A 21,569-nucleotide genomic window follows, 5' to 3' on the forward strand; every position below is an offset into this window, starting at 1 on the left:
GGGGGGCGAGAGTTTTTATTTTCACAGTTGATTAGTTTTTGTTTTTAACATGCTGTGTCGTCTATGTGTTTTCATATTACACTGTCTGGCATCATCAGCATTATGAATGCTGCTGCTGCTGCTGCACTTGGACGACCTTTCACTATCCCCTCCAGCCTCTTGTCGCACCGCCCATCCACCCACTCTCTTTTAGAGCGTTACGTCAACCAGACCTTTTGTCAAACAAGGCATTGTTTTTTGTTGCAAAAGAGAAACCTTTTTTTCAAATTGCGTGAGACGACGTCGACGACGACGATGACGACAGGATCAAAAGCGCTTTTTGCGTGCATCTAATTTTTTTTCTTTCCTCACTACATTTCCCTCTCCTAAGATGAGAAACAGAGTGTGTGAGTGAGAGAGAGAGAGAGAGAGAGAGAGCGAGAAGTGCGTCACAAGTGCACTTGAAGAAGAAGAAGAAGCAAAAAAAAAAAACGCAATTGGGACCCCTTTCCCATCATCATCATCATCATCATCATCATGGTCTTCCGCCCCCATATCGTCTCTTTGCCCTCTTTGAGTTAACGCTTTGTAGTTTTTTGTGCCTTCGCTTCCTTTTGACATTGCCTACTTGTAGGCGCACTAAAGTGCGTTTATGCATAATTTTGTAGGGTCTCTCTTGTCGGCTGCTCCTTCCTAATTGCATAGCACTGGCACTGCCAACTGTTTGGTGAGTCGGAGCGGTGGATGGGTTGCTTGATGATTTGTCGTCTCAGAAAGTTTTCCAAGTTTTTGCAGTCATAAATTATTATTAATTATTTCTTAGCCTACCTCCTACTTTCTTTTGTATGTGTATGTGCGTGTGTGTGTGTGTGTGTGTACATATATCGATTGCATTTCGAAATGCCCAAGTGGCAAACTGATGACGACGATGTCGACGACGATGACGATGATGATGATGATGTGAATGTGTCGCCTAAAATGCGTGCTCAAGTGTGTGCGAAACAAGCGAAGGCGTAGCTTTGATATATGCAAAAGACAACAACAACAACAATAACAAAAATCCCACCAACTACTCAATTTGTTGCAACGACTTGCCAAATACCCTTCGAATCTATACAAATTTGCTATTAAATATTGCCTTTTCTTGCCATTGATGGAGCTAAAGGTAAACATTCCCGGAAGTTGAAGAAAAGGTCAATGCAAAGGTCTTAAAGTTTTCCAATGAGAGTGTTTTTGAAGTCTGCTTAATGAAGATATGTTTCGTTTCGTTTTTGTTTATAATCATTATTATATTGTTGCAATTCTGACCGCCCCGAAGTGCTGATTGAGCAGCGGCTGTAAGCAACAAAACTGGACAATGATACAAGATCAAGATGGTGGGAGGTAGAAGTGCACTAAGGCGAGCCGGGGGATACATACATACATACATATATACATACATACATATATATATTTCTTTATAATCGTCTTGGTTTCATATTCTTAACCCGCTGACGTTGACGATTTGATGCAGAAATATTGTTGCCTTCTGCTGCATTTTCTCGTATTTGCTGCATTTTGCCTATGTGTTTTTCCAGGAATTCCGTCACTGATACATTTGTATATTACCACACAGATATACTATATATATATATATATATATATGTATAAGTTATAACTTTTCAAACCATATTGTTCAATTCTTTTCTTAAAATTGAAATGCATTTTATGCAAATATTGCAAAATCATGAGCAAAATCATAAAGAAATGCGGGGGAGTTGGGCAATAGGTTGAGGGAATGGAATGGGATTGGGGGGCGTAAAGTTCTCAAAGTCATTGTACTTACTTTGCAAATGGCAAAAGGAAATGAAGTGCAATGCAGAGCATAAGGGCTGACTAAAAGCAAGAAGCCAACATCATAAAATTCTCTCAGAATATTTATTGATTTCTTATTATGAAATCAAAAATGAAAATTTACATAAAAACGACATTTAAATACACTAAACTATATGTTTTGTAGATCTTAAGTAAGCCCCGATAATCGATATAGAACGAGAGAACAGATTTCAGATTTTGATGAATATTTCAACTAAATTTTTAGATGAGAAAATTGAAGAGTATTAGGATATAGTTAAAAGTTTCTGAATTGAATTTATCCCTTTGCTGGCCATAATATACCTCGTTTTTTGGATGCCATGAACACACAGGGTATAGACGCATATCATATCACGCATGTATTATATCGTGACATGTGCCCGTTACTTGTTTTCTTTATTTTGTTGTGCCTCGTTTTGGTTTTTGTTGTATTCTTTGAGCGCACAAAGTTCTAAAGTTTCATAAATTCAACGAATTTTTCGAAAAACTAAACTCTCTCAGCTGAGACTTGGCTGAAATCGAAGGGGGCTCTGGCTTTGGCTCCTTCCACGGGAAATGCACACTGATATGGGTAAGGTCTTGGTCGATGGTCGAATAATTAATAAAACGCGAAACATGATGATTCGTGAGTGACTTTTTTTCGAAATACCCTATAAAGAATAAGAAAAAATAAAGGGTATAAGAGAATTTGCAACTATTTAACTGCTATCTAATAATGGTTTTGTTATGCCTTTACCCCTGTCTCTCTTTCACTCACTTTGGATAGGATAAAGACTTGTTATTGTGTGTGTGTATGTGTGTGTGTGTAAGAAGTCGCAGAGGGAAAGAGAAATAATATTTAGACCTTCATTATTACATAAAATTTATTGTCAACATGGCGCTGGGTTGTCACGCATGCGAAACAATTGCATTGAAGTTGCAACGCCTTGTCCTTATTGCTTATCATAACTAGGCAAGAATGCATTCATTGCGGAACAGAAGCTAGGCCTAACAGACAGACAGACAGACAGATAGGAGGGCAAAGAGACAGACGGACAGGCAGCCGCAATCAATAAGACGTTGAGGAACATTGGCAGGCCAGGAAAAATACATGAAATAAATGGAGAAAATATGTATGTACTTAACAGACATGAGTATGTCTTTTCCTTTGGTAGACAAAAGGAAACGAAATTTAAAAAAACGAAAACGAAAAAGAATGTCTGCAATGACATGTGAAGGACCTAAGAATCCTCTCCCCCATTTAAATGATGACATTTCCTTCTATGTATACCTCATGCAAGTCCTTTTTAGTTTCAAAGTGATAACTACTTAACATCAGATGAATAAGCGATGTGAATACTTCGGTCCATGAGTCAATGATATTCGAATGTTATACGAACTGAGCCTTGACAAAGAAACTTTATGCAAACGAAACAAAATGAATAATTCAGTATAAACAATTAATTGAATAAACAAATGACAAATGCAGGCTCCTATACGCATTTTTAGAGTGTTTTGAATAAAACAATTGAAAACAGAGAGTAATCTGCCAATAGTCAGAGTGTTTTGAGTATGAATGAATGAATGAACCAATCGAAAATTAGAGTACTTTGAACATAATCAGGGTGTTTTTAGTATGAATGAATGAAACAATTGAAAACGATGAGTAATCTGCCAATAGTCAGAGTGTTTTGACTATAAATGAATAAAACAATTGAAAACAGAGAGTAATCTGCGCATATTCAGAGTGTTTTGAGTATGAGAGAATGAACCAATCGAAAAGTAGAGTCCTTTGAGCATGTTCAAAGATTTTTGAGTAAGAATAAAATGCAAAGTGCCCTGCATATACATATATACGTATGTATATAGTGTTTTGAGTATGAATGAATGACAAATTTTCAAAATGCAGAGTGTTTTGAGTATAAATGAATGAAACAATTGAAAACGGAGAGTAATCTGTGCATATTTAGAGTGCTTTGAGTATGAATGAATAAACCAATGGAAAATGTTGAGTCCCCTGCGCATAATCAGAGTGTTTTGAGTATAAATGAATGAAACAATTGAAAACGGAGAGTAGTCTGTGCATATTTAGAGTGTTTTGAGTATAAATGAATGAAACAATTGAAAACGGAGAGTAATCTGTGCATATTTAGAGTGCTTTGAGTATAAATGAATGAAACAGTTGAAAATGTGGAGTCCTCTGCGCATAATCAGAGTGTTTTGAGTATAAACGAATGAAACAATTGAAAACGGAGAGTAATCTGCGCATATTTAGAGTGCTTTGAGTATAAATGAATGAAGCAATTGAAAACTAAGAAGACTCTGCGCATATTTGAAATGTTTTTTATTATTCATACGCCACCGATGAAAATCGTCAAATCATTCGTTAAGGTCGCTTGTTTCCTTAAGAGTAGTATTCATTCGCCTTGCTCTGTATTCATCAAGTTTCAAACACTGAAATAAATATTCAATATCGAATGTTTATAAAACTATATTGAAAGGTTTTCAAAGTTAAAATTCTCAGTCTCTGCTAGGGGTTAAAAAATATGTTAAGCTAACAAAAAAAGGAAATGCAACATAAAGAGTTAGAAAAATATGCACACACACACACACATAGTACATACAGACAGACAGACAGAGATAGGAGAAACTTAAAGTAAATAGCATTTTAGACATTTAAGCAGCAAGTCGTCAGTCTGTCTGACTGACTGACTGTCTGACTGTCTAATGGAAAGGGCTTCTCCATATTGTTTTAACCTTAGACATCGGACTTAGACTATCCTATGCAGACTATGTATGTATATTAGTTGCTGTTTCCAGCTCCTGTTTATTATGTAGCAACAACGTCTGTAGGTTTGACCGAGGTGAGTTTAAAGAATATGAGAACTTTTAATAGTAAGAAATTCTTCAATAGATTGGTTAGTATTAAGGAGATCCAAGTGATAAATTTATGTACATATATCCTTGTGATGTCATTGCATCTCTTGGCGTTTTGCTAGATGAGAGCGAAAGAGAGCGAATGAGATGCAATTAGACACTGATGACGTCACTTGTGCAGAGCTTGAACTTTTACCGTTTCACTGTGACTTTTCAATGCCATAATTAAGCATGCATACACACACACACACATGCAGAGATCCTGTAAAACTTTACCAAACATTTCCTCTGTGTATGTGTGTGTGTTTGTGTGTGCCTGCTCAGACAGTTGGCAGACATTTTTGAGAGTGGTTGTTGTTGTCTACACTGCTTCTTATTGCGGAAAGCGGTGTTGGGTATTTAGGGTGGTTAAGTTAAGTATGGGAGGCGTGGCATGGCTTAATTAAAGTGCTAAAGTAGTGAAAGTTTGTTCCTTGTTTTTGAATGTATTTTATGTGTAGCCTACATTTGGGCGTTATGAAACTAAATTGAAACTCAATCTTACTCTCTCTCTCTATCTCTCTCTCTCTCTCTCTTGCAGCATATTCTTCAAAATTCAAAATTTCAACAAAGAAGAAGAAAGCGTGTAAAACTTAAAGAGGCAAAAATTAAAAGAAAAACCAAAAAATCTCGGCTAATTGAAAGGCATCAAAATCAACTCGAAATCACGCGCTTCAATTCTGGCAGGGCTCTCTGGCTATTATAGAACAAACAAACGAAGTAACACACACACACACACACACAACTAAAAGCTCCAAGACGCTCTCAAAGCACACACACATACACAAACATTGAAACACTTGAACAAGGATGAGAAATAATTAAAAAGCAACCAACTGGACCAATTAAATGATTAAACAACAAAAAAACCAGCAGCAACATCATCAACAACAACAACAACAACGTCAAAAACTTTGGTAACAACAACAAAATTCCAAAAATTTCATTCAAGGAGCGAGCTATTCCTCTCCCTCATACACCCACACACACACACACACACATTCTCTCTCTCTCGGACTTAAAAACAAAACGTAAATAAAATATAAAATGAACAAACATATTTAGGATTCTAAACAAAACAAAACAAAAAAAAAAAAAGTGTTAAAAAGCACAGTCCAGAAGTAAGAAGGAAAGATCCTTTCTGTGTGGAAAATTCAAAAAAATTAATATAAAATTCCAAAAAAATAAAACGCAAAAGCAAATTTCATAAATTAATTAACACGAAAAATTTAAAAAGAAAATTTAAGAATAATAAATAGCAAAATCAAAAGTCATTAACAACTCACAACAACAACAACAACAAGGAACGATTGCAACAAGAACAACAACAACAACAACAACGAGGAAGGACGGCCCCATCACCCCCACCCAACGCTATCCCCCACCCTCCCCCACCACACACTACAAAATCAATTGAAAAATTGAAACTTATGGATTGCTGGACGGGTAACGCCCGACTGGCGAGTGTTTTAGTTTAAGGTAAGTGATATTAAGTTATATTTATAAACAATATTTAAAAAAAAAACATACATAACATCAAAATTTATCGATAACACATTCGGTTTAAGGATCGTTTATTGCTTGCCCTAAGAATTCTTTATCAATAATTAAATATCGAGTTTTTTACCCTTACGTTTTATAAAATTGGTCAGATGTTTGTAACGTACAGAAGTAGACGTTTCCGACCCCATAAAGTATATATATATTTTTGATCAGCATGAGAAGCTGAGTCAATATAGCCATATCCGTCTGTCCGTCTGTGCGTATGCGTTTTACTCAGCCATCTTATGAGCTATTGAGATGAATCTTGGTATTTGAGCTACTTATAACCCAGGTGAGATAAAGTATGAAAATCATTAGGATCGGATCACTATATCATATAGTTCTATACGAAAAGTAGATGAAAGAGTTTGAGTATCGCTATGAAATTTACATTTATAATAATATTGAATACAAAACCTCAGATTCCCAAATTTGAATCTGATTGGATGAACAGAACACAAGTTAAGGTCAATATAAATCGGCTCTGCCGTCAGCGCTGCCTACAGAGCACATGCATACGCAACGCTACATAAACTGTATGTGTATGCGTGCGTTGCTTTGCTTAGAAAAAGAACAAAATTGTAGTAAAGAGTTGAATTGAGTTGCAGAAAACAAATTTTGAACATATAAGCTTCGGCATAGAATTTAGCATTTTTAGAGTGGAAAATAGTATTTGGATTTGCATTAACTAATATAGTTAATTGCTAAAGTGGCACAAATTCAGTCTTTAGAAAATTGGTCGGACTGATTTTAGATATTCATGTTTTTATTATCTTATTGAAATTCCATCTCAACTTCAGTTAAACTCAATTAAACTCAGGTTATAACCTGCTTTGGCCTTATTTGATATGAGTGTTTCCTTTTTAGCCTTTGAGCCTTGTGACACTTTGACTTTAGTTATTCGAAACAAAGAACCAACAATCTAGATCTTTTCTTAAGATTTTCCTTTATAGTCCTTTGATATTTTTCATCATCTTCCACAAAGATCGCCTTTGTTTTTGGTTTGACTTTTTCGGCATTTCTGGACAATTTTATTTGGCATTTCATATTATATATATGTATTTGATGTATGTATTTATGTATATGTTATGTATTTGTAGTTTAGTTACGACTTTTGCCAATTGTAAGGCATATAAACTTCAGCCAATGCAAAGTATTGTATTGTTTTTTGTTTTGGTTTGTTTTTTGCCGTCGATTTTTAAGCATTCACTTCCCATTGTCAAAGCGCAGACGTCGCTGACTTCCGCTTCAGTAGAAACCTCTGTTTTGTTGTTGTTGCTGTTGTTGTGTCATGCCATTTTTTTTGGTTTTTTTTTGTTGTATTAATGGACCCGGCGTTGCGTTTTCTGGTACTGACCTTGGCCTTCACAAGAGATTTCCAAAAATTTCATTCCCTACCGAGGGGGAATGGCTGGGCTTTTGTTCCATTTGATGCGAGACATTTTATTTGAAATGCTTTGCAAATATTTTATTTGAAATTTCGTAAATAATTGTTTAAATTTCACAGCTTCAACCTTAAGTAGTTGAATTTTAGTTTAGTTTCTTTCAAATTTCAGTGAGAGAAAAAGTATGAAGTGAAAATGGAATGTATCATTGGCAGTTCTTCAATACATTGAGGTGGCGCTCCTTCCAGTATAATTATCTAGAAGGATATCGATCTTCCTTCTAGGAGATTTAGTCGTCTTTCAAATATAAACAAAAAGGATCTCTTTCTTGGTGAAGAAGAATGAAACCAACTAAAACTAAATTTACATATGTATACGATTATATTCCAACGGTATGGCCAGACAGTCATGTCCATGGAAATGTAACGAAATTCTCATTCCCAGGGGCATCTTTTGTACGTTGAACAAATGCATTTGCTCATTAGCAACACGTTAGCACCGTTAGAAGAAAAAAGAAAAGATGAGAAAAAACGTTAACGCCCAATTGATGAAATGGCAATAGGGGAAAACCCACAGGAAAAGCTATTTCAATTGATTGCCATAGAAAAGTAGTGACACAAGAACAAAAATAATGGTGAAAGACATACATACATACATACATGCTAGAAAGAGACAGGCGGACAAATGTGAAAGAAAGAAAATATTCAACTCACAGCACAATTTATGCTGCAGCGTGACAAATCAATTTTAACTTTAACTGACTATTAACTATTATTCACTTTTACTATGACCATGATGACGACGATGATGACGACGATGACGACGATGGGAAAAGAGAGCGACTGTTGACAGAGAAAGGTCGTTTCTTTAGCTGCTGGCGGTATCTTCTATTATTTTCTAAAGATTCGCACGCTATGCTTGAAAAATCCGTTATTCATAGTCATAAATATACATACACATACACAAGTACATATATGCATATGTATGCGTATAATGAAAAACCAAAACAAATCATTTGTTTAATAAAGGATCTAAAAGTTTTGTATTTCCGCCTTTCGTTTCTATACAAGTGGCTAGAAGTGTTTGTCCTTAAAACAATTGTTAACTGAATGTTGTTTAGTTGTTTAGTTGGTTCATATTCATTTATGTATGTATGTATGTTTTGTTTTCCGCATGCACAGTTGACTAGGTACATAGGTGCATATTACGCATACGCCATGTATGCGTGTCTGAGATTATAATAATTGTTGATTTATGTACAATTTGCTTGCTTATTGTTGTTGTTGTTGTTGTTAGTTTTTTTTTTCTTTCTTTCTTAACACACGCGCTACGCTGCGTTTCAGACGTTTTTATGCAATTGCATTAAAAACGAGTGTATGTATATCATTAAAGTAAAAAGAAGTAAATCAAAACACAGCACAACAACAATAACAAAAGGGAGGGAGGAAGGGAGGGTAGGTAAAGAAAAAATTATTATTGCAGTTTCTTTTATTTCAGTTTTTTGTTTTTTTTTTTTTATCGAAAATGCGTGCTCAGCTCAGGTGAGGCGATTAGCTTGGAGGGTGGCGCCCATCGAACACGTAAAAATGTTTAGTGAAATGCAAAAAAAACAGAAAAAAGTGAAAAAAATGCAGGTACATATTATTTGAAACGTGTCTTGAGTTGAGTTTTTGTTTTGCTTTTAGAGATTACGGAATGGTGAAAAGCCGACGGCAACTGTCAAATTGTGAGTGAGAAACGAGTGGGAAGAAGAAGAAGTTGCTGAAGTTGAAACGTTTGGAAATTGAAACCCGGCGATTTGCCGTTCTTTTCGTTTTTCGTTTCAAAACTTCTTGCATTCAAATTCAAGGTTAAGGGAGTTTGTTGGAAGAGAAGGGGTTTGGCTAATGGCTTGCAGTGATATATTTTAATTTAAGAGAGTTTTAGAATGCAAATGCACACAGAGAGAGGGAGAGAGAGAGACGCAGTGAGAGCTTGCGCATATGATGACGTTGATTTAAGCTTCCTCTTCTTCTTCTTGCCACTCAGCTTGCATGCATGTGCATGGTCACCCTAAGTAGAAGGTGATGAAGAAGATGATGGTGGTGGTGGTGATGATGTGTGCGTGAGAGAGCCTGTGCGTGCATTACAAAAACTACAAACGCAATTATATGCATTGCCGCCCCCACCCGCATATAACGTAACCCCCCCCGTCCCATTCACTAGACACTCCCGGTTACCACACTCTCGCTGTTTACACTTTCTATGCCTCTTGCACTCGTTTGTTCGCCCACTTTCAATGGGTTTCTCTCTCTTTCTCTAAGTTCGTCCCTTTCTCGCTTACTCTGTTAGATTTCGTGTAGTAGTTATTGCTGTTGTTGTTATTATTGTTGGTATTTTAGTTCGGCGCGCTGGCGCCATATTGCTTGCATTTTTGCGGCACTTGTAATTGCATTTGCCGTGCGTCAATTATTGCGCATTTCTCAGTTGCGCTGTTCAATTTTTGTATATGTATATTGTTGTTGTTACTCTTTTTATCTGACAGCCGCCTTCTTATTTACATGACAACAGCAACAACAACAACTACAACTATTGTGCATTTTGTTTGTTACCTTCTAATGCATAACACTAAAAACAAGAAATTAGGAAAAAAAAAAACGAAAAAAACCAACCATTATGTCCGAGTGGACCTCGTCTAGGTAGCCAGGAGGCGGGGGGAGCCCAATTATCCATACTTAAAAGTTAATATTAGGTGGTTAATAACATCTTTCGTGAATACCCTATACCAAGACCGAACGTGGTCTACGATTCAGTGAATAGAATAAACTCAACTGAGAGAAATTAAAAGACTCAAATCATTATTCATTCATAAAAGAAACCGTTTCAAGAGTTAAACTTTAACTTTGTGGCCAAAATAACTCCAAATATCCCTTAAGGATCCAATTGTTCTAAGGAGGATCTATTCGACAGTCGAGCAAAGTCTTGGTTTTGCTCATCAAAGAATGAATAATCAAAGATTCGTTCACTAAACTCAGTAACTAAAGATCTTCTCTTCCAATTGTTCACTTGTTCTTTTTGCTCACTCTACTCTGAACAATCTAGTGAGCAATTGAACAAGTGAGCAGTCAAGTAAGTGAACAAAATGAGTGGGTTGACTTACTTTGAAATAGATCATAGATTTTCATTAAGCCTTTATCCTTAAAAGCAAGTGTTAGCACTTTAATTTGAGTCACTGTATATAAAGGTTAGCAGACGTTAATACACACTTAGTTCAAGTGACTTTTTTGGCTTCGATTTTTGAAAAAGTAATCAACTTTTTCCATAAAATTTCATATCAGTCCGATAAACGTCCCCATTAAGTATATAATCAGATATATTCTTGATCAGGATCCATAGCCAGATCGATCTACATGGAACTCGTTAGTTATGTCTTTGAATTGATCTACTTGAAACTACTTTTGTGGGTTAGAGTGATTTAGATTTTTGTCAGTTTGTTTGGACAACTTTTTGGAGTTGCCAGATCAACAAGACTTGATGGTTGACATGCAAATCCAAGTCTCCTCCCCCCTCCCAATTGGCAGCAATTAGCATTTCCACTGCAGATGAAGCTTGTGTGGCTGTGTGTGTGTGTGTGTTGTGTGTATTGTTGTACCAGGTGCAGGTGCCATTGGTGAATTTATCTGATCGTGTTGTTGTTGTTGTTGTGGGTACAGTTGCGCCGCCCAGCTTTGCGTGTTCGCAATGTCTATCTGCTATGTGCAATTGTGGATTAATTATAACCAAGGACCCACAAGATACAAACAAAGATACTAATGAACAAATGCTCTATGTTTCGTGTGTGTGTGTGTGTGTGTGTGTGTGTGTGTGTGCAATTTCCGCCCAACGGGCCATAGAACAAGGTTAATTCAGTTAGGCACTAGAGACACTAACCATTAGTTGCTATATCTCTATGTCTGTGTATACATTTTTTTCTTCTTTTTTGTTTTCGTTTTCATTTTTTTTTTTTGTTGTTTTTGTTGTTTTAATTACGCTCACTTACATAACAATTTTCATATAATGCGACACGCACGTAAATATGTATTTTAAATTGAATTGCCTGCAACACACATATACACACACACACACAGACACATCACACATATGCATTATTTAAACAATTTGAAAAACTTGTTAACTTTTGTGAATTTCATTTCAATTCGTTCCATTCCGTTGTCTTTTGGGCTACAAAAAAAAGTTTCACATAAAATTGGAATCCGGTTTTTTTTTTTTGCCAATTTCAGTTACTTTCTTGAAAAGAAAAGAAAAAGAAAAAACCCAAAATAGACATTAAATTTAATGAGAAAAAAACACAAGGTTCAAATAGTCACTAGATTAAGCTTAATTTCTTTTCATAAATTTCCATTACGATATTTTTAATCCCTCATATTTCATATTTTCTATAAATAAGTTTTGGATCTAATTCTATGAATTACATATATGAGAGTGTGCAGTCCTCGGCAGATGAGTTGTCTAAGTGATCCAGTCATCTGGGCAACTGAACAACGAGGATCCGAGTTCGAATCCCAGGCTAGTGTATGGATGTAGTTTTCGTCTAAGCCGAAGGCCTGAGTTGCCAGTGCTTGTAAAATATAGTTAGGTTGATCGTTTACAACTATATCCTATACTTATAATAATAAAATATGAGAGTGGCAACTCTATCAGCTGTTTGGAATACAGAAAGATGGAGAGAGAGAGAGAGATGGCCTCTTATTACTTAAAATGTGAGCAGTGGAAAGGACACATCGTTCTCACTTATGGGTAATCGTGGGAATAATTTGTTTAGTATTAAAGATTAAATGTTTAAACTTACATTCTTAGATATTTTATAATGTTTCCGAAACTTAAAGAAAGATATTTGATTAGATTAGATTATGATCTTTTTGAAACTTAAGCCAGATATTTAAAAAAGTTTTCTACAATTTCTGATCAAATACGAATAGAATACTCTATCTTTATGAAATGAGATCGTTTTCTGTGCCCTTTGGCTAGCAAAATCTTGACTAGTCCCTAAAAAGTATCTTGTAACTTCTTTCAAACCCAAGAGCCAATAAATTTTCATATTGTTAATGTTTAGCATTATTTAAATTTTAAGCCCAAAAGTGGGTCTTTTGCGATTCTACTGTACATAGATCAGACATAGAGACCGCCTGAGTAGTGACAATTAGAAGCTAAAAAACAAAAGCAACAAAAATTTCACCAGTCAACCAACCAACCACCGCACCACCACCACCAAAAAAAAAAAAAACCATCAAACAAGCAAGCTAACTTTTCGCCACGGCCTCGGTTGTTGCAAATTTCCCATGACTTTGCCCCGTGAAAGAAGAACTTTCGAAAGTTTGCCAAGCAAAAAAAAACAAAAAAAAATGAAACAAGAAAAACAAAAACAAAAATATATATATATATGTATGTATATAGATGCATAAATTTGGCATAAATAACTCTCTTGGACACCCCCCTCACACGAAGCCGACGACGACGATGCTGAAGCGTTGAAAAATGATGGCAACACAAATTGCCAGCGATGATCATTTGGTGGAGGAGGAGGAGCAGCAGCAGCAGGAGAAAAGATGATAATAATAAAGGAGACAAAGAAGTAGGAGGAGGAGTAGGAGTAGGAGTGGGGCTTAGGCGTGAAAGATCGATTGTTCGTTCTGGTTGCGGGCAGGCCTCCGCCTAGTGATCCATGGTATAATGAATCCCATGAAATGCTTTTAAATAGTTTATTCGCTTTAGTTTGTATACTAATTCTAATACAAACTGCACGCAAATGCAGTTAACTGTCACAGACAAACCAAAAGAGAGAGAGAGAGAGGGAGTAAACGAGAGTGAACTTCCAAAGGAAAGTCATGAACAAACTGAAAACTAAACTAAAGATTAAAATGTTTCTTAAAAAAAAGTGAAGAGAAGTTAGGAGAGAGGACAAGTGAAATCAAATCCCCACATTGCGTATACGTAATTTACATAAAATTACAAGAGGTTTTAGAATTTTAGCGAAAATAATAGAAGAGAATGTCGGACTAACAGAAAATTCTGTGTTCTTACAATAAACAATTTCCAATTATTTTAAAAGAAATAACTAAAAAAGAAAAACCATTTAAAGGAAATGAAAGAAACTATAAGAAAATCTCTTTTTTTTTTAAGGTTTTTTTCTTCTTGCCCATTTAATATTAATAATTTGCGATTTGAATTTGTTTCCATATCCAAATTGAACTTGTTAAAAGTTAATTTACAATTTGAATAGAAAAAGAATTAATAGAAAATTAGATTTCGATTAATTAGTTAGGCTTTAAAATCGAATTGGTTAAAAATGAAATAGTTTTGTGGCTAAATTCTAACTTTTTTTTTTTTTTACACACAAATTAGGCAAAAGAATAGAAACAACAAAAGAAGAAGATGAAATTGCGAGTCTATTGAACTCTTTTGCACAACTATAAAATGCTGCCTCTTTTTGTTTTTTTTTTTTTTTTTTTTTGCACACCATAAAGAAAGAAAAAAAAAACCCCAAAAAGGTTCATTGAACTCTCGCACAACGAATTTCTGAGTGAATTGTTGTTGTTGTTGTTGTTTTAGAGATCAACGACACGCACAATCATAGGCCAAACGACACACGCACAAAAAGAATGAAGCAAAAAAAACAAAAACAAAATTCGCAAAAAAAACACACACAGCCAAAATACAAAAGTTAATGAACTCTCGACGTTGGCGAAAAATGAGACAAAAATGTACAACAACAACAAAAAGTGCGTAACGATAAGCGCGTACGCACAATAAAAAGAAACAACAACAAAAAAATGGCAAACAAAATGTTGCCAAAAAACACACACGCACACACACACATACACAAAAAAATTTCTGCCTACTTTTTGTGTTGCTGGCAAAAAAAATTTGTTGCTCTCGCAACATTTTGCTTCATTTTTTTTCAAAGTCAAGTTGAAGAGCGGCCAAAAATTGTGTGTGTGTGTGTGCGTATGAGTGATATTTATTTGCGAATTCTCTACACATCTCTCTCTCTCTCTCTCTCTCTTTCTGTTGCTCTCTTGTTAGCTATAATAATTTTTGTAATCTTTTTGATCGCTTGCTCTTGCTCTCTCTCACTCTTTCTATATTTGCTTACGCAATTCATACATATGTTTGGCAAACATGTTTACACACACACATTATCAAAGAAATGAAACGATTATATATATTTTTGGGCATTAAACTTAAACAATGTGAATAAGTTAAGACGAATTGAAGAGCACTCAATGGGGGCCCAAAACCATAAATTATCAAACGATGATCTCACATTTATGCAGATATGGACTTTCTCTCTCTCTCTCTCATCCTCTTCTTCAGGAAGGAATTGTGAAAGTTATCCCTTAAATGAATTGCCAAACTGACTACAGGAAGTATGAGTTGGCCAAGAGTTGTATGTTGGCTACCTGGCCATATCAAATACCTGGCCAACTCGAACACATTGAGAGTTTGATCTTAGATATAGAGAAAATAATTTATCATCTGCTGTTTAGCCTTATGAACTTTTGCAAAAACAACTTTCCGTCATTAATCAGTAAATAATTCCTCATATTTGACATGTACATATATGAACAATTTGACTAGTTATTAACCAAAACAACAACAACAAATAGTAAAAGAAACAGAATTCAAATTAATAACAATAGAAAATTTCGCAAATTTGCAAGTTAAGCACATGTTGTTATCTCCGTTTGTATATCTGTCAGTAACTAGGTCAGAGAGTAGCTAGACACACACACACGCATACACGCATTCACGCACTCACGCAAAAATAAATAAAGAGAATACGCAAAAAAGACGAAACAAGAAACAGAAACCGCAAGCCGGCTGCGTAGATTGCGTATACGCAATGTGTGTCAAGGACAGATATGTGCGATTTTTTTTTTTTTGTGTGCCTCTGCCTTTGCCTTTGCCTCCACCCTTCCTCTTCTCGCCACTAGTTTTGCTTCCTCTTCTTCGTCATCTACACTTTGATGATTTTTAATGTTTAATTTGCCAAAGCTACGAACTACGAGGAATGAGGAATAGCGGGAGGAGGAAGAGAGTCAAGCGAGTCGTTGTTGTCGTCGTCGTAGCTAAATTTAAACGACGCCTGGCCCCCAGGCCGCTGACTGGCTGGCTGGCTGGCTGGCTGGTTGGTTGGCTGGCTGGCTGGCAACACCAACAACAACAATAAGGCACCTACTGAACTAATTTGTTCAGCGTCTGTATGTGTGTGTGTGTGTGTGTGTGTGTACGCTTAGATAGCATTGAATTTCAGCTGTGTGTGCGACGACCAGCCGCCCCAACAAACCCGCTAGAAACGTTTCGTATACCCCATGGATTTTGCAAACTATATATCTATATGTATATTCGCAATTCACGCCCACGGTCAAGCCAAAGGTCAGGCTCGTCAGGCAGTTCCGCACACACACAAGACTCGACTCAAACTCAACTCGACTTGGCGGCAGCTTAAAAAACACACACACACACACACTCATTAGTTCTCTCTCCCTCACTCACTCACCCTCTTCTCTATAACTTTTTGCCTACTATTTTTTTTTGGCGATTTTGAAATGACACCAAACGCAACTCGAAACACACTCACACACGCACACACACACACAAAAATACATTGTGGGAAATTGGCCAAGACTTGGCCAACCATCTAATTGAAGTGAAAACTTTGTAAATCTACATAGATAGCTCGGACTTACGAGTACACAAAACCCAAACAAATTCAAATTGAAACTAAACTAAGAAAATCAAATCTATAAGATAGTTATCTGCATTAAAATAAATCAAGGTCGGAAAGAATTTGTCCTCCAAACGATTTATCAAATTATTTTAAGAATGAAAACAATTTTAAGACTTCTTTTCATTTCAATATTTTCAGTATTTTCGTTTGTTAACTCTCTCACATATCGAAGTTTTAGTATTTCACTAACCTTAATACTTAAATTAAAAACTAACATTTGTTTATTATTCATTGATGATTGTTAAAAAGAGGATTTTGAGTTTTTAACAACGATATTTCTAATCAATTCCAGCATCCCATTTGATTAAGACGATATTTTTGTTCAAGTTTCAGAACGATTGTTTGGCGATTGTCAACGAATTATAATCGATATTCAAGTCGTTAGGAATTCAGTTAGATCTCTTTAGGATATCGATATTTTAGCCTTATAATAATCGAAAATAAACAAAAAATACAATAATCGAAACTTTTTACTTGATTTGTTAGTAATCGTTTTCATATTGTTTAATTATCTCCACATTTTCCAAGATTTTTGAATGGGTTTTTATACTCAAACTACTTAAAAATCAATTTTTGGGTCAATAATAATCGAAATTTCAACTTGATTTCTAATTAATCGATTAATAATTTATAATAATCGGAAGTTCTCCAAGAATTTTTAAACGTTGTTTAGTTGATGTAGGTCAAAAATAGTTTATTCTAGAATTTAAAGTGATTTTATTTAGGCCAAAAAGTAAGAGAACTTAAATTAAGCAAAGTTTTTTTTTTTTTTATAATGATTTGCTGTCTCTTTCATTTCAAAAATTCTTCTTTTGTTGGTTGCCTTTTGCCTGTCTTTCGGTCTCTCTCTTTCTCTGTTAACTTATGACAAATTTCCGATTGGGTCTCACGCACGCAGCTCAACTCATTTATTTGCGAATTCTCATTTTATTTTTTTCTCTCTATCTCTCTCTCTGGTTTTTTTTTTTTGCATGGATCGCGGAAACGAAACAAAGCGTTGTTAGTGTGTCTATGTGTGTGTGTGTGTGTGTGTGTGTACAATATGCGAACGCATTGCGTAATCTGCTCACTTTGTGACTTGACAACACACAACAACAACAACACACAGTACACACAATACACACTGGTGGCAAAAATTATTGTTGAAGAAGAAGACGACGAAGAAGAAGCAGAAGTGTGAGGGAGAATTGTGGACAGCAGCAGCAATAGAAGAGCGGGAGGAGCAGGGAGTGGGAAGGCGGGTTATGTTAGTTGCCTGCCTGGTTAGCGTCTCGTCTACACACATTCACACACACACACACACACACATAGACATACATATGTAAAAGCAGTTAGAAGTCAAATGGCGCTGTCGAAATGACAACAGGCAGCAACAACAACAACAGCAGCAACAACAACAAGCAACATGTTGCTGCAGCTTTCTATCTTTGTGTGCGTTTGTGTGTGAGCTTTCCTTAGCTGTATATTTTTTTTGATTGTTGTTGCTGTCTGTTTTTTTTTTGCTGCGTTGGTGCTGACTGTTTGGCCTCTGATAGTTGTTGTTGTTGTTGTTGTTGTTGCTTTGCTCTGTGCGTAAGCGGCTATAAATTTAGCAAGCCCCAAGAAATGAGTTGAAGAAGAAGAAGAGAGTGTAGAAGTGTGTGTGTGTGTGTGTGTGTGTGAGAGTGTTTGTACATAAATTATGAAAGATTTTTTGCAAACATTTGAACTGGTTTCTTCTTCTTCTATGTATTATAGTTTTTTTTTTTTTTTTGCTATTTATAAAAGGGAATTTCAATAAATTTTGGTTCAGTTTTATTCATCTTTTGATAAGCCAATTAGAAAAAACTGAAATTAGCTCATTTCATCAGGAGGTGAAATAAATGAAATAGGAGTTCAGAGAAACAGAGAGGGCTTAGTCATGGATGAATCCACAGGGAAGAGACCTGGGGTCTTCAAATTTCTCAAAATTTTTGCACGTTTTTTTTAACTATTTAAATTATTAAAATGTTAAATTAGATATTTTATGTTAATTTAAATGAATTATAAAACCTATTTTATTATTATTATTATTTTATTTTTTTTTTTTTTTTATTTATTTACAATTAAAACATAATTTTTATACCTAAATGAAATTTCAACAGCAAATTTATCTATTTTATGATTTTAATGTTGTATTTATTTGTTAAAGCACGCTCAAAAGTATGCTATCTGCATGAAATTGGTTTTAGCCCTTCAAGTATAACAATTTCAGGATATAGCAATAAGTTCAAGGCAAATTTTATTAATTTAGAAATAACATTTTCTTCAAAAAGAACAATTTTTCTTATTTTTAAACATTTTGAAAAATAAAAAACCCAAAAAATCCTAAAAATAAATGATTTTCAAAGTGTCTCACAACTCCCAATAAATTTTTGAAACTTTGGCAAATTCCGTCAACGATTGGAACTTTTCTATACTTAGTTAGATTAGTTAAAAATCATTAAAATCACAAGCAAATTCAAATGCATTTGACTTCGGCGGAAACAAAGTCTATTCTACCTATTAGCAATTACTTATCATGCAGCCCTCGTGGCCAAATATGACACGCATTTATGGATATATTGTATTTGCACATGGCAAAACAGAAAACCAGAAATAAAGAAAGAATGTGTCAACGTGTATAGGCTAAAATGATTCCGTCAGCAGAACCAACGACAAGTAACTACTGCAACTTATGTAAGATGTACATAAGGATGTACATACAATGTAGGAGTCAACTCTTGTCATCTCTGTTAATTGATATACAGATTCATCAAAGAGAAGTAACTGGAGGAAGTTCTCAAGAAGGGGAACAATAGATTCTTACTTTAGTCTATGTTTGGTAGCAAATTCGAGTGAGTACATCAAAAAGTGTATAGAAAGTGCGACAAGGCCTAAATGCTTAGAGTTTTTTGGGTTTCTCGTGTTTTCGTTCTTTAGCGTTAAGCTAACATCGAAATAACAGCAAAGTTTTTGTTTTATCTCTTTTCTCACTTTTCACTCTTTGTCTTCGGGCCACAACGCATAAAAAAAAGAAGAGAAAAAAAATAAGCGTTAGGTTTCGCCTATTTGAGAACTACTACTACACAACAACAACAACAACAAAAAAGCCTAGCTATTTGGAAATTAGGTCAAATGCTTAACTGGCGCTGCGTGGCGATTCGCAAAAAAAAAAATACAAAAAATTATGGGGGGAAAAAAAGCTAAAGCTATTTTGTCATTTCTTTTTTTCCCCCCCTTTTGCCAATTTCGTTTCATACTCTTTCCCCAAATACACACACACACACACACACACACATATATATAGATAATTATTCCATTCCGATCACTTTTCAAGATAGTGTTAAGAAAAGATTTGAAATTATATGTCTATTTCTTTCGTTCTCTCTCTCTCTATGGATCTTTCTCTGTAAGGGTATCAAATGTTCGTTATAATAACTTAACAACTGAAACATCTGGTTTTAGCTTTGCGGAACGTTGTAGCTTTTAAATGGCTTATTGGGGTATAGTTGTTGTTGTTGTTGCGACTGCTAAACAAAGGTTCATCAAACGTACATCTAATGGCATAGATACCAGACAAATACACCATATGCCGAAACATGAAGGGAAAACCTAAATTCCAAATTCTATCGACAATTAAAATACTTGGCTAAAAACGTTAGAAGTAATGCCTTTTCGATATCTTCATTGAAAACTATCGATAGTTATAGTTCCAGTTGAATTTGCGATATTCTTCATTGAAAACTATCAATGACTATCGTCAGCTAACCAAGCTAAAAGCCAAACTATCTTCAATTCCTTCATTTAAAACTATCGATAGGTTCAATAATAACTATTGACAAATCTAGATGTGAACTGTTTTCGATATCTTCATCGAAAACTATCGATAGTTATAGTTCAAGTCTAGCTAATTAGGATCAAAGCGAATTGTCTGCGATATTTTCAATAATAACTAGTGATAACTATCTATCAAAGTCAAGCTAATCAAGCTAGAAGTGAACTGTTTTCAATATCCTCAATATTAACTATTGACAACTCTAGACGTGAACTATTTTCGATATCTTCATCGAAAACCGATAGATGTAAAATAGATAATGATCGTTAAACAATGGAGTTCAGTCAAAAGACGTACCCACATTTCTGTCTTATGGTGATTCTAAAAGAGTTGTTAGTGAATACAAACATTTATTTACTTTTAGTTACTCCTCCTTTGGTAATATGACGCCTAATGCCACTCAATACGTTTGCATTTCGACCCGATCGATGCTTTTTGTCTTTACCCAATTGCTTTTTGTCTTTGTGAGAGTTCTTGTTTCTTTTGGTGATTTTCTTCTTGTTGGATTTGACTCTTTTCATCTTTGGACCACCTCTTGCCCCGTCACCACCAACACCCAAACCATTCCGACTACGAGTTTTCATCAATTCAACACTAGACTTAACAGACAACAAGAGATTTATGGACTTAGCCCGTCTCAAATGGCGTTTTGATTCGGGAACTCGTAGTTCCGGCGGAGTTAGTGTACGCACTCTTCTCGATGTTCCTGGCAGCGTTTGTGATTGTATTTCATCTGCCGTCTTGGTGATCTTTTTTGGTTTCTGTATAGCAGTTCTATCCAACGATGGTTCACTTAAGTTATCATACTTTGGCTTTTTCGCCGTCAACTGAGCACGTAATTTACTTATCTTTTGCGGTGGCCTATACGATTCCACCGTATACATTTGGCCGCCATTATTGCCCACAGGTGCACGTCCCAAGGACCAACGGCCATTGCGTTCCATTTGAAATGCACGATAGATAAGATGACGAGGCACTGGAATTGGTAGCTCGGCGTGACGTTGCTGAAACAAATAGCAAGGTTCATTCAACAAGGATTAAGGACGACTCTGCCGCCGACTCTTACCGAATTGTAGAGAGCTCTCTGTCTCATTGATAGTGTTGGCCATGTCTCAATTGCCTTATCCATGCCCTCATCAATGCTGCAATTGTGCATAATGCAAAATTCTCGAACACAATTGTAGAATTGCAATGGATTGGCATCTTGTGGCTTAAATTTACCCAAAGCTCGAATCAAGCGAGCTCGTTGTTCGTCTTTATCCAATTTTTCTATATGCAAATCATTTGAATTTGGAATTGCCGCCATTTC

General features: G+C 35.4%; 1 long non-coding RNA gene across 1 annotated transcript in view; it reads left to right on the forward strand.

Moving 5' to 3' along the window:
* Positions 1-21,569, forward strand: part of LOC137587476 (uncharacterized) — a 42,951-nt gene that overhangs the window by 17,695 nt on the left and 3,687 nt on the right. Inside the window, exon 3 of the long non-coding RNA XR_011033933.1 lies at positions 5,270-6,207. This is a non-coding gene — a long non-coding RNA (uncharacterized lncRNA). The remainder of the gene's footprint in view (positions 1-5,269; positions 6,208-21,569) is intronic.

Source organism: Drosophila tropicalis, unplaced genomic scaffold (assembly GCF_018151085.1).
Source record: "Drosophila tropicalis isolate 14030-0801.00 unplaced genomic scaffold, ASM1815108v1 contig_158, whole genome shotgun sequence".
NCBI classification, from domain to species: Eukaryota; Metazoa; Arthropoda; class Insecta; order Diptera; family Drosophilidae; genus Drosophila; species Drosophila tropicalis.